We start from the raw sequence: 12,556 nt of genomic DNA, 5'->3' as shown, positions 1-12,556 counted from the left end.
TGCACGAAGGAACAACCCCGTTGACAGCCTTTCCATTTACTGATAAGGGAGCTGCCATGTGCTGAAACTGGGTCACGCGCCAGATTTGATAACAAGATTTCTACACCTAAGAAACACCTTCTGTACCTTGCTAGCGTATTAATCCAAACTATTTTTGCCCCTTCAGGGTTACATGCTCTCACTTTTAATTAATTTGTTACCTTCGGCATTTGTATTTATTATCTTGCGACCTATGTAAAGTTATGATAGAGTTTTATCAAGTATGTTATTGTAGACGGCCACTTCCTTCCGAAGCGTTGGCTAAGTAACAGTATCTTATAGAAGCTTACTACGAGTAAGGCGAGGCCATTCAGGCATTGTTCAGTTCTTTACATTCCGAGCTCTGCTGCTTAGGAGTTTTCTTTTGTTTGCAGATTTCATGGAAATCCGGGCACTGAGCTCACTTCTCTGAATGACACTTTAAATAAAGGTAAGCGTTGCCTTTCTTATGTTTTACTTGAATTTGGCCATTTATGTACGCGTGTTTGTGTTCGGAACGTCAATTTATTTGTGGAGACTGTTGTGCTAAAAATCAGTAGTCAATTCAATCGATCATTCCTGATTGGGGCTTAACCAAAGTGGGAGTATTTTGAATATTCGTGTACGATACCCCATTGGGGGAGTTTATTTTTGATAAGAATATTTGTTTCACAATAAACCAGTATATATTTTGGGACTTAAAATTGATCTCGTATCGTCTCAATTTCATTCGGGCAGAGGTAAGCTAGAAATTGAGTGGCGCTCAACCTTGGTAAGTGCAACGAAAATTCCAAAGATCACTTTACCCAGAACGAACTACCGCTGTAGAAGAATCTCAAGTTCTCATTTTGTGTTTGACCATGAGCTAGTTAGCGGCGGGTTTGAGAAATTGCAGCGCCAACTGAACTATCCGTTATAAAGATTCCATAAATTTCACCATAAAGGAAACCCAGTTCAGAAGTCATCTGTGAAGTAAATTTAAACTATTACAAATTTATGTCAGTTAGGAATTTAGGAAATAGAAAATAAATCAATGTAACATGAGATGCATCCTTGAACCACCCTTAATATTTTCTGATTTTTTGACCAATATACAGTAATTTCTTATTTCGGTGTTATCCTTTATGCTGGATAGTACACAGTCAAAGAACCCACATGTAGTCAAAGCGTTATAAAGGTCTGAAGCAGTTATAAATTGCTACGGTTCTTGTAATAAAACATTCATGTATCTACGTATATTTGTACTGCAAATAAACACGGATGCTAAGAATTATGTATTTTCTAATTTTGTAGAATTGAATTTTGTTATTGTGCTTTATCCGAGGTACGCCTCCGCCACGGTCTCTCGGATAATCGAGGTTCTACTGTGGTGGTACACTGGTACAACTGAAAGGCGTGCTTCATTGATTGACAAGTTAATGGAAACGACAAAGAAGCAATCGATTTCTAAACCTGGTGGTTAGGTATGATAACATACTAAAAACGTTTGCATTGTACCTTTTTATGAGTGGACTGGATTGTCATACGAAACATTTGGCGATTCATTAATGCATTGAAGAAATAGGACAGCTTAAATGTATTAAAAATTGTAAAAATCGGGCATTTTAGACGGATAATACGCCAGGGTAGTGCAAAAACCGCCATATTGTACGCCATCTTGAATATCTCCCTTCCGGTCTATTTTCAGACTTGGCAACAGGCAGATTCAAGGGGTGCGAAATTGCTGAGAACTCAATTGTTACACAAATTCAAACTTATAGCCACAAAATGACATAGCCAATCACAACGCAACACGGTGACGTCAGAGAAAAGGTGGAGGGGATGATCGCGCTTTTACTACTACTGGCGGTTTGAAAGTAGCAGATTTGTTACTTGGATTACAGTTGCTTATTTTGTGACAGGTGTGTTTTTTTTATTTCGATGTAGGTCAGATACATTTGCGAAATTATTGCTATTGTTTAATTTGATAGTGGGCAGGCATTTAGTTGTGTTCATTTTTTGATCTTTGAGAGATTATTTGTCAGGTTTTATTTTTTTTATAAAACGGGCAGGTGTGTTAAAAGTTAATGGGTTTGGATAAAGAAAATTGATAACATTTTATTTTTCGATCTCACGGTGAACTAAGAGCGACGTTACGTTATAGACATTTTCAATGTTTACGAACGTCAAGAAACCTAACCGCACGTGCAATGATCAGCGCTAACTCGTGTTTGCAACTTATTCATTTTACAGACTATACTTTCTATCGCAAACATTTTGTCTAACTTGTCTCAAGTGTTCTTGGAGAGTTGTCGTCTAAAAAAGCAACACATTTTCCGTGACATTTCGTTGCGGTCGCGTTTTTGAGTCTAAATGCAACCATAATATCGGTTACCTGTACTAAATGCGGTTTTTTTCTGCGTCTTCTGTTCTAGTTCAATTTGGTGGAAAGCACCAGCTACGTCTACAGTGGAAAATTACTGGCATTTACAACTTTGTGTAATAGGTCGTTAGTCGCCTCTGTGATGTGCCACTAACGTTAAACTCAACGTGCAGGTTATCTGTGGAACACGTTATTTTACCCATACTAAATAACGCATATAAAGATAGAGTTCCTCAAGCACTGTGCATTTCAGACACCGCATAATTCACTAATATCCGCGAAGCTTTTTGGAGTTCACTATATCTATGCACGTCTATAACAGAGAAGTGCGTCATTTTACAGAGACATGTAAATGAACTATTTTAAAATCATTTTTCTTTAATAAAGCACGTGGAAAGAAACTCTTATTTCATTGCCATGCCTCGTATAATTCGTGTTTTTGGTAGAAATGTGACTGCAATGATTGATGAGAAAAACTTTTTTGCAAAAACCTTCGTACATATTTTTGTTCAAATGTGGGTTTATAAATGACAATTGTTTTTGCCGAATTATAATGCAACCACTCTAAATATTATATTATCACAGCTCCACCCAAAAAGTAAATCAAAATCTCGCTTCGAATCCCCTATATATTATCTACAGTCGGAATGCTCCTTTCGTTCCTTATTAATTTTGTAATAAGCTTATACCAACAATAAGCTTTATTAGTTTCATAAAGAGAAATTAAGGGATCTTTCATACCGCGATATTAAAATGTTTGTGCCATTTTCAGTAATTACTTCTCAACTCGTTGGAAAATATAAATTAGTCGAACATTCGGATATCATGTCCACTGTGTGGTGTGTGCGAAACTGATTGTACAGATATTAAAAATTCCCATTGTTCTGTTACGATTCTGACGCATTTCCTACTCCGACGACAAATTTAATTCTAAATTTAGAATGAGAAAATTTTACAGTTACTTGGATATCGTATCGATTTCCCTTTTGCCTGTTCCGTAGATACGTTACCTAATAAATTAATGTATAGGGAGAAACGAGTGTAGGTACTTCGCATTCTTCAAACGCCGACCTTTTTTAACTTGATTCATATTCGAAACTCGAACTTTAAAACAATAAAATGAAAAAATATTGCAATACGATTCAAAATTTTCCACATTCGTGACTCGGGCTAGAAACAAGTTGTGTGAGAACTTTTCACAAAAATTATTTGTTGGTTCAATAAAGCAAAAAAAAAACATATACGCACGACTGAAACTAACATTTGGGAAGGGAGAACACGAACGAATGGTATTATACAATATTCACCCAGGTAATTATTTAAATTCGCCTGGCGGAGGAAAAGCTCATACCAGAAATAACGTTATCTGTATTTTTCTGTTGCGCAATATGTTCATGCATTTTGTATACAGATTTTCCGAATTTGAGATATTTTTAGGTGTCAAGTACATGGGGTGCATCAAATAGATCGCGTTTAATATTTGACATATTTTGAAATTGTACATATAGAAGACGTGAGTGTGAAATGTTAGTAATTGTGCCATGCAAGTGCCACCAACACGAAAATGATACAGAAATCCAATGGACAGTGACTGATGAGGAAATCCTTGCCTAGTACTATCTAACAACAATGCACTTGTAAGTAGAGTTTCGCAGGAAAGTGATGTGAATCTAATGCAACGTGGCGACTTGGGAGTACTTGTTGTATTCTTAAAGTTATTCACTTTAGGTCCTCGTTCTCACTGCAGAAATGGCTAGGGTGGTAAGGTAGCCAGCAAATAATTACAATTTTTGTATTGATAACATCACCGATACCGGAGATTGAACCTAGATGAGGAAAAAAATGGGCTATCCCGGTAGTCATCTAGAAAAATTGCTTTATAGGCAGTAAGTACCTAATACCTTGTATTACAATTTAAACTATTGTGTTGTTTTTCAAATCACATCAAAAGAAAATTATGGAAATGAAGTCTGGCTATTCAATGTTTGCCGGTATAAGGTGTAGGGATCCTTTAGGGATACGAAACGGCATTGATCGGCTAGTCAGGTTCCCATATAAATATACTCAGTGACATGGAAATTGCAACACCAAGAAGGAGTAGGAATTTTTTGACCAAACTTGGCAGAAACGTTTAAACTACTAAAAGGTAACATTTGATTAAAATTTCATTCATATGGATCAAGTGGTAATGGCTTATTTGACAGTTCTTTCATTTTTTTCTACTAATTTTATATGGTGTATGTTTTGCGAGATTTTGTTCAGTTCTTATTGTTTTCGCTTTTAATCATTTCTTTTGAGGTTGTGATCATGCCTAGAATACGCCAACGTGGAATTTACCGCGAATTAAGAGAAGTCGACAGCTGTCCTATTGTTGATTAGGACGAAAGTGGTTTTTCTGCCAGAAAAATTGCAAATCACCTTAACCGAAGCCAATCCACTATGATTCGCTGCAATCAGGCATGGATTTGGGAAGGTCAGGATCGTCGCAGAGTGGAAACGGAGGTAGGGAGGGCGAAAAAGAACAATTGAAGTGCAGGACCGCCATCTTGGACCTATGGCAACAAGAGACCAATTTTCTAGTACCAGGTCAATTGCCGATCAATGGTTAGCTAACGAAGGTCGCCCTGTAACACTTCGAACGGTTTACCACAGAATCAGACCTTGCGGCTTGCAATCCTATCGGCCACATCTTGTGTTTCCATTAACAGCCCAACACCACCAGCAGCGTTTGGAATGGTGTAGGTTGAGACTACGCTGGAACCTCGAGTGGCATAGGGTGGTGTTCAGTGATGCATCCCGATTTTGTTTGGGTATGCACGATGACCGTATGAGGGGCAGCCGAAGACGTTGAGAACGTCGCAATGTTGAATTTTCTGTTACGAGACATGTGCACCAAGCTGTGGGGACTATGGTATCGGGTACCATAACTTATGGAAGTAGGTCTCGTTTGTTATTCATTCGAAGTAATATGAACGCCCAGGATATGTGGATGACGTGGTACAACCCGATATTCTTCCACTTCTTCAGTAGTTGGAAGACCCACTTTTCCAGCAGGATAATACCCATCCCCATATTAAAAGACGGTCTATGGACCTATTTGTACATGATAATGTCAATTTCTTGCCATGGCTATCCAGATCTCCCGATATATCGCCTATCGGGCATGTGTTGGACAATGAAAAAAAGACTGATGAACTTACCGCATCCTCCGCAGACCCTGCAAGCTCTAAACAATGAATTACAGGTTGCTTCAGTTTCTTGGTACACAATACCTCAAGAGGAAATCGACCGTCTGCTAAAATTGATGCTACGAAGAGTGAGGGAGTGCGTAACCAATAAGGAGGGACTATTATTATTATTAATAAAAATATGTTTATATTTCGTTCTTTTTCTTTTAAATTTTAATCAATTGTTAACTTTTAGTAGTTAAACATTAACTCAATTCACGTTAATACGTTTAGATAAATAATTTCGGCAGTTTTAACTTGATTCCTCAGGAATTTCATGAGATTTCAACATCTTTCACAAAATTAGTATCGGTTATTCTAACGACGAAAGCAAAAAGGGACATTTGGCGTTCACCAGACGCTAGCACTACCTAAAATGTCTGGTGAACGACTCGCTCAACTAATAGTGAGTAGTGAGTAAAATTCTTAATTTGTGTACATAAACCTAGTAGGTAACAAGTAACTTTAATATTTGATAGATGAGTTCCTTCTTAGAACTGTGCGGCAGCTTCCGTGCGAGGAAACAGAAGGAGTAAATCATCATCCTCAAGAAATTGCCATCAAATGAAGGTAAGGAGAATTTAATACAATAAAAGCTTAGGGTATGTATTCAAACATTCAGTGCTCTGAATGTCAACGTTCAGAGAGGACGCGTGGCTTCGTGCTCTCTGCAAACAATAGTGACATCAAGAATAGTAGTTGGGGGTTTGCATAACCCCCTTTATTTGTTAAAAGTGCAACCTCCGCTGCCGTTTATGGGTGATCGCTGGCCGGTAGGATAAGTGGCACGAACATATTTCGCGGTAGTGCGGTGCACGTGGACTTAGTGACGTATACACGCGAGTTTTCGTAGTGCAAACCAACATCGTCCCGATCCGACAAGGTAAAGCACATAAACCAACATCTTTATTAATTACTATATACGCAAAAGTACATTTTAATTGCGGCCTTGTCGGATCCACGTGTTACCGCACGTGATATCTCAAAGTTATCCACCGATTGACCCGTGGGGGTCACATTCCACCGGCTTATCCGTATCTGCGTGTGCAGATATCACCGGCCAGCGGAACAACAACACTAAATGGACAAGAGGAGCACCACCCATCAACGGCGCGCGTCTGTCAGGAGCGCGCGCCCCGAGCTCACCGGAGCCCGACCCATCGTCGGCCGCCATTGCTCAAAGCAGTCACGGTGTCGAGTCGTCTCCCGACACCAGGCGGCCGGCACCGCCCCCCGACGCCGATAAGCCCCACAAGTGCGGGCACGTCTGCCAAACCAAGAGCGGGTTGGCCAGGCACGTCAAAACGTGTGGAACCAGGAGGCAAGACATCTGCATATACTGCGGGAAGCCTTTCCCAACCTTCGCTTCAGTGCGCCAGCACGAGCGCCGGGCGCACCCGGAGCTTTTCAATGCAGACTTGGAGAAAGAGGCGAAACCCCCAGAGGCGGTTTTAATGGCAAAAATAGCCAAAGTCGAAGCCACCGCCTTACGGGGAGTTTTTAATTATAAGGAAGTAGTGGTGACAACCGGTCTGACCAAACACCAGATCCGTCATCGCTGGGAGCAGGCGGAGTACCCCGCATATCTGGAGCGCGCAATAGGCGAGAGGAAGCGGTTAAGCCAAACCAATTTCGGGTTTACCCCTCCAACCGCGACGATGCCCTACAGCCTATCTACACCGGGGCCCTCAACACCTTCGGCCCCCCCTGCTGCTCCCGAGCTGATAGCCCGTCGCCCTCCTGCTACCCTAACGCTGTATCCCCCCCTCCTGGTTTCCCCTGCCCTTCCGTCGACCACCACCACAGACGACGTGCCGGATCCTAGGCCAAGCGGCACCGACCACCCAGGTGCCAGCTCCTGCGCAGAAGAGCCCGCACAGAAGGGGACGAAGCGCCGGATTTCGGCCCCGCCGCAGTTAACCCCGACGACACGGCCCCGGCTTCAAGAATCTCCACCATGCGGCACCCCAACACCTCCTGTCGCCGAGTCTCTCGGGACGAAACGCAAGAGGACCTGCTCGACTCCCACTCCACCTAGGGAGTCCCGCTTGAAGCCGAGGACGGTAATCGTGATGACTTGTTCAAAGAGACCCCAGCACTTCTTGCATCACTTTCAACAGCAAGTACTTCGAAAGGGAAAGCTGAAAAGGCTATGTTAAGTAGGGGCCTCTATGGTATTCGAAAACGTATGCTGGAAGTGGAGGAGAAACGGGTCGAAGAAACGAAACGACTGAGGCTTTCTATTGAGCGAGCAAACAAATTACAAGAAGAGCGAAATGAGATTTTGAAAAAAATGGTTGAAAAATTGTAGGGAAATTATTCCAAATAAATGTTTAGTTTATTCCTGTTACACGTGTTTATATATGAAATTGCTCTATACGTGTGTTTGTGACTATTTAATAATGAAAAAAAAAACCAGTGGTATGTTTCTGGCTGGAACCATATTTCTTTGGCCATATTACAACCAGTTGCTGCCGAGAAATGTTTGAACGTTATAGTATCATCTAAAAGTATCTATATAAAATTCTTCCGTTGCTGACTGACTAATAACAGCGTACAGCCCAAACTACTGGGCGTAGAGAGCTAGAGGGCTAAGAGAGGAAAGCACTTTCAGAAAGTACCAACAAGGGTACGGGAACGGGAAAAAACGGTATTTTTCGCGCATGAAGTCGTGCGAGAAAATGCTATTTCTACTACTTCTCTGCTCATCCTAAAGTGCTCTGAAAATAAGTCATTCATATAAAGCGGAATGGTATGTTAAAAAAATCTTCGTTTTTTGGAATTTCTCTTCTTTGTTCTAAGTCATTAACCAGGTGCAAAGGTTCCGCCAGTTCCAATGCATTATTAAGAACAATATTATTTATTACATTATTGTTACCAGCCTCCTCATTAACAATCAGTCGAATAATGTTTCGTCGCTCCTCATTCATTTTTACATAAAAAGTTTAATCAAAACCTTTTTGTTTTTGGGAAGTTGAGGGTATTGTGTGACGTATGATTTGACGTACACGTGATAGTTATTAGAAATAGCAGTTGGTAGGTAGCGACTCGTTCAGCAGAATCCGGAGCGCTTTATAAGCGCTACTTGTGAGTGGTTAAGCGTACACTTGAAGCGCTTCAGTCTCGTGAACGCGCCCATTTCTTCAATCCCAATGGTACGAACTCACATTCTCTATTCACACCCTGAAGGCGCATTCAGTCAGACACTCCTATGAGTACATTCAACGAGGAACGGAACGTTACAAACGTGACGCGTCGATTCTATCACAGAAATGCCAATTTGCTACAGTCTTTATTGTACACGTACTGTGTTTATCAAATTGATATAAAACGTCTGTCAACGGCTCATTGAACAAAATTATAGGCTAGTGCCACATTATTGTTATTTGCGACATTTTCAATTCATTACATGCGAAATTAGATCACTGACTAAGTAGGCGGGGGACACTTTGTAACCTGAAGGCCCAATCTTCAAATAAGTACCTATAACTTTTGTCTGAAAAGTTATTTTAAAAAACTGTTCCACAATTTTGTTCCTTAACTCATCAAGTATGTACACAACAAATTTCATGGAATTCTCTCCATTTTCGTTGTCCAGCCAAGAAATGCAGTGGAACCTTTTTTTTTTTGAATTTTTAAAAACTAATTCCAGATACCAAATTTCGTCGAAATCAGAATTTTTTTCGCACCCCCAAGTAGAGGTGCGCCCTTTCGTGGTAGGAATTTTGGAAATTTTTTTTCAAAATCGGATAGGGCATACCCGAAAACCTATTCCAAAAAGTGTCACCCATCTTTGTAACTCTTATGGTTGCTGAGAAAAAAATGAAAGAAGAAATCCAAATTTCACCACTTCTTTGGGGGTGGCTCCCAAACGAAACACGTTGGAGCATCGGTTTATTTAGAAAGTGATTGTCTTGATCCCCTCTATCACCCAATTTTTTTTACATGCGGTCATGTAACATCCTGTATATTGAAGTATTCAATAGCCATTCATAAATTCAGTTAGTTTGAATGTGACGAACGCCAATTTGATACCTACTGGTGAAAATTTCAGAGTCTCTTTAACCATTGAACAAAAAAGTAGTGTTTTTATTTAAGGCTGTAAACCTGTACATACAAAATCCACTGTATTGTAATAACAGTAATGTAAGAGATGAGCTGGCTACCATTTAAAATACTTTTTCGGGAATGTCGTAGGTCATTAATCTATTGTTGACCAGTTCTGGAGATGGTTTAAGTAAACTTACACTATAGTCGCTGTTTCAATGCACCAATAATTTATCGGAGACCTATTATGTGCAAATATAAAAGCGTCCGGTTAGCGGTTTAATATAACGTTTCCTACACATAAAGTAATCTTTTGACTGCGCTACTTCCACCTTTACATTTTTACCTTAGTCAATGGCGTTTTCATGAACCGAAACATAAGCAGTTATTAAACTGCCTTTACTTTGCATTTTAATAAAGAAAACGCTCGTAGCTACGATTTTTGCTATTTACATTTTTAATAATATAAATGTGCACATTTTTATACGAGGATTTTTATCTTTATTTATACAGAGAAAACCATGCTTAAAATATCCTACCAGATACAAAGTTTCCGTATACTGCGAGACACGTTTCAACTAAAGCGTTTACGACATAGCGTGACTACCTACAATATATGTCCCGAAAACATAATATTTGTCTAAGAAGTTTCATAATATAAAACGTACTTAGCAATAACTTTCCTTTGCCATGGATTTTTACAAATAAATTCGTTCAATTCCTGCACGCCAAACACAACGCATGAGAACCTTCTTTTCAATATAAATACGCGAGCTAATACATTAGGATATTAGATCGGCTAACAAAATCCCATTGAAATTTTATTTTCTTAAAAAACTGCTTCAATATATCTATACAATGTACGAAACGTGCAAAAAATAAATATTCCGTTTGATATTCCGAGAGATTTGTTTTATTTCCTGTATCAATGATCAAATATTTTATGCTTAATATTTGAAATATCTTTTGCTTTGAAGAGAATCTTCTCTGACCATCCGAACATTACAGGAGATTAAGTTTCTCCATTATAATGCGAAAAAATGAAATTTGTCTTTGGAATTCTTTGTCGCGTGAAATGCGTATAGGTATGTAGTTGCCATAGTTACGTTTCAAATGGGAAACAAGACTAAATTGCTCAACGTCGTCGTAAAAATCGAGTTTATGTAAATATTTATCGTTAAAGCAAGGTGTTGATGATTAAACTGTCATCCATATGCGCCGGATTTTCAGTAAGACAGAAAAAAGTAAACACCATGTGGAAACCGAAATACTAAACGATCCTTATGTAGATTGATTAATAACAGTTCAATAAATATTTAACTTGCAATCACATTTATAACACTTAATTTAACCACATGTGCAGATTTCATTATTTATCACTTCGACATCGATGTTAAACCTGAAACTAAACAATTCAATGTGCGTTTTTGAACATTTTCGAAGGTCGGCTAATTATATTTCAGAGAAAGAATGAGTCACATTCGCTTTTATTCTTTATCTCCGGTGACTGATCGATGTGAAGTTCTACAAGGGCCATCACAATAATATTGACAGAAAAAAGAAACGTTAAAATCTTTTAAGAACATCTTGATGCGTTGGCTGACCATATTGTTTATCGGTTCAAGGAGAAGATCCAGAAGATTATTTTTATGAAGAAGAACCTACCATGCATTTGTGTTGGAGACTAGTCCTTCCGGTAGCCAATGATATCGTTAAGTGGAACCTAAACAATAACAAACATCACGTCTTTACTTCAACGATTTCCAGAATGGAGAGAGCTTTCAAATTGTGATAGATATCGATTTTAAAAGTTTCGATAGCACACTATCTTTATTTTAGGATGCACATGCCACTCAAAATATCTCTGTGCTGCAGTACATAAGCTTCCAAAGTCAATTGAAGAATTCTGCCGAAACGTCTACAACCATTTCCGCAACAGCAGCCAACGGAGTGAAACATTACAAACAAAGTTAGCACAAATGCTTTTATGTCGAGTTGGTATCTCTTCACAATTTCAAATTTTCCATTTAAAGATCAATTTCTTAATTTAATAATAATAATAATAAATGCCTTTATTTCATTACCTTGCATAAATATATAAAGTAAATGTAAAACAAAATGTAAAACAAAAATTTCAATTAAGGTAAAGAAACCTAGTGGCGAGGTTCAGCATTGGGAGACAGCTCCTCTTGCTGATCTTCCACCTAATCACGAAAACATAACTAACCAAAAAGAAAAGAAAAAGATGACAAGTTGCAAGGTTTACTTAGACAATGTAAATTACGTATAATATGCCCTGGCGAGAGGATGAAAGAAAAAGTATGAAGAACAATACAGAAACACACAGTGGGAATAAAGAAAAATGCTATTAAGAGTAAATAAAATAAAACTGGAACCAAACGAAACTTGGCATTATCTCCTAGAACGACAGTTTAATGTTTGCTTGAATATTCTTTTAAACGGTTTCATATGAAGCGATGTAAGCGAACTCGGAAGAGTATTATAAAGATTGGCAATTTGATAACTGAAAGATCTTTTAAAAAGGGACGTTCTGTGTTTAATAATTAACAGGCTTCCTTTGAACCTAATATTCACATTATGTACGTCCGTTCGATACGAAATTTTATTGTACAGGTAAGCAGGGGTTTTAAACAATATTATACTGTGGAATAAACAGGCTTTGTGATTTATTAGAAGTTTTTGATCAAATACATGCAGTAAACGTAAACAAAGAAAATAAAATACGTTTATTTTATAGTAGATGTTATTGTAGTATATAGTAGATGTGACATTTTAATAGGTTTGAATGAGTCGCTCTTGTCCCGTAAGGGTAAATAAAGTGATCACTTTAACCGCAAGGGTAGATAAAGTGGAACAGATTGTGCATTCTAATGACATTTGC

The sequence above is a fragment of the Photinus pyralis genome, unplaced genomic scaffold (genome assembly GCF_008802855.1).
Source record: "Photinus pyralis isolate 1611_PpyrPB1 unplaced genomic scaffold, Ppyr1.3 Ppyr1.4_LG1, whole genome shotgun sequence".
Taxonomy (NCBI): Eukaryota; Metazoa; Arthropoda; class Insecta; order Coleoptera; family Lampyridae; genus Photinus; species Photinus pyralis.
This window is presented reverse-complemented; position numbering follows the sequence as displayed.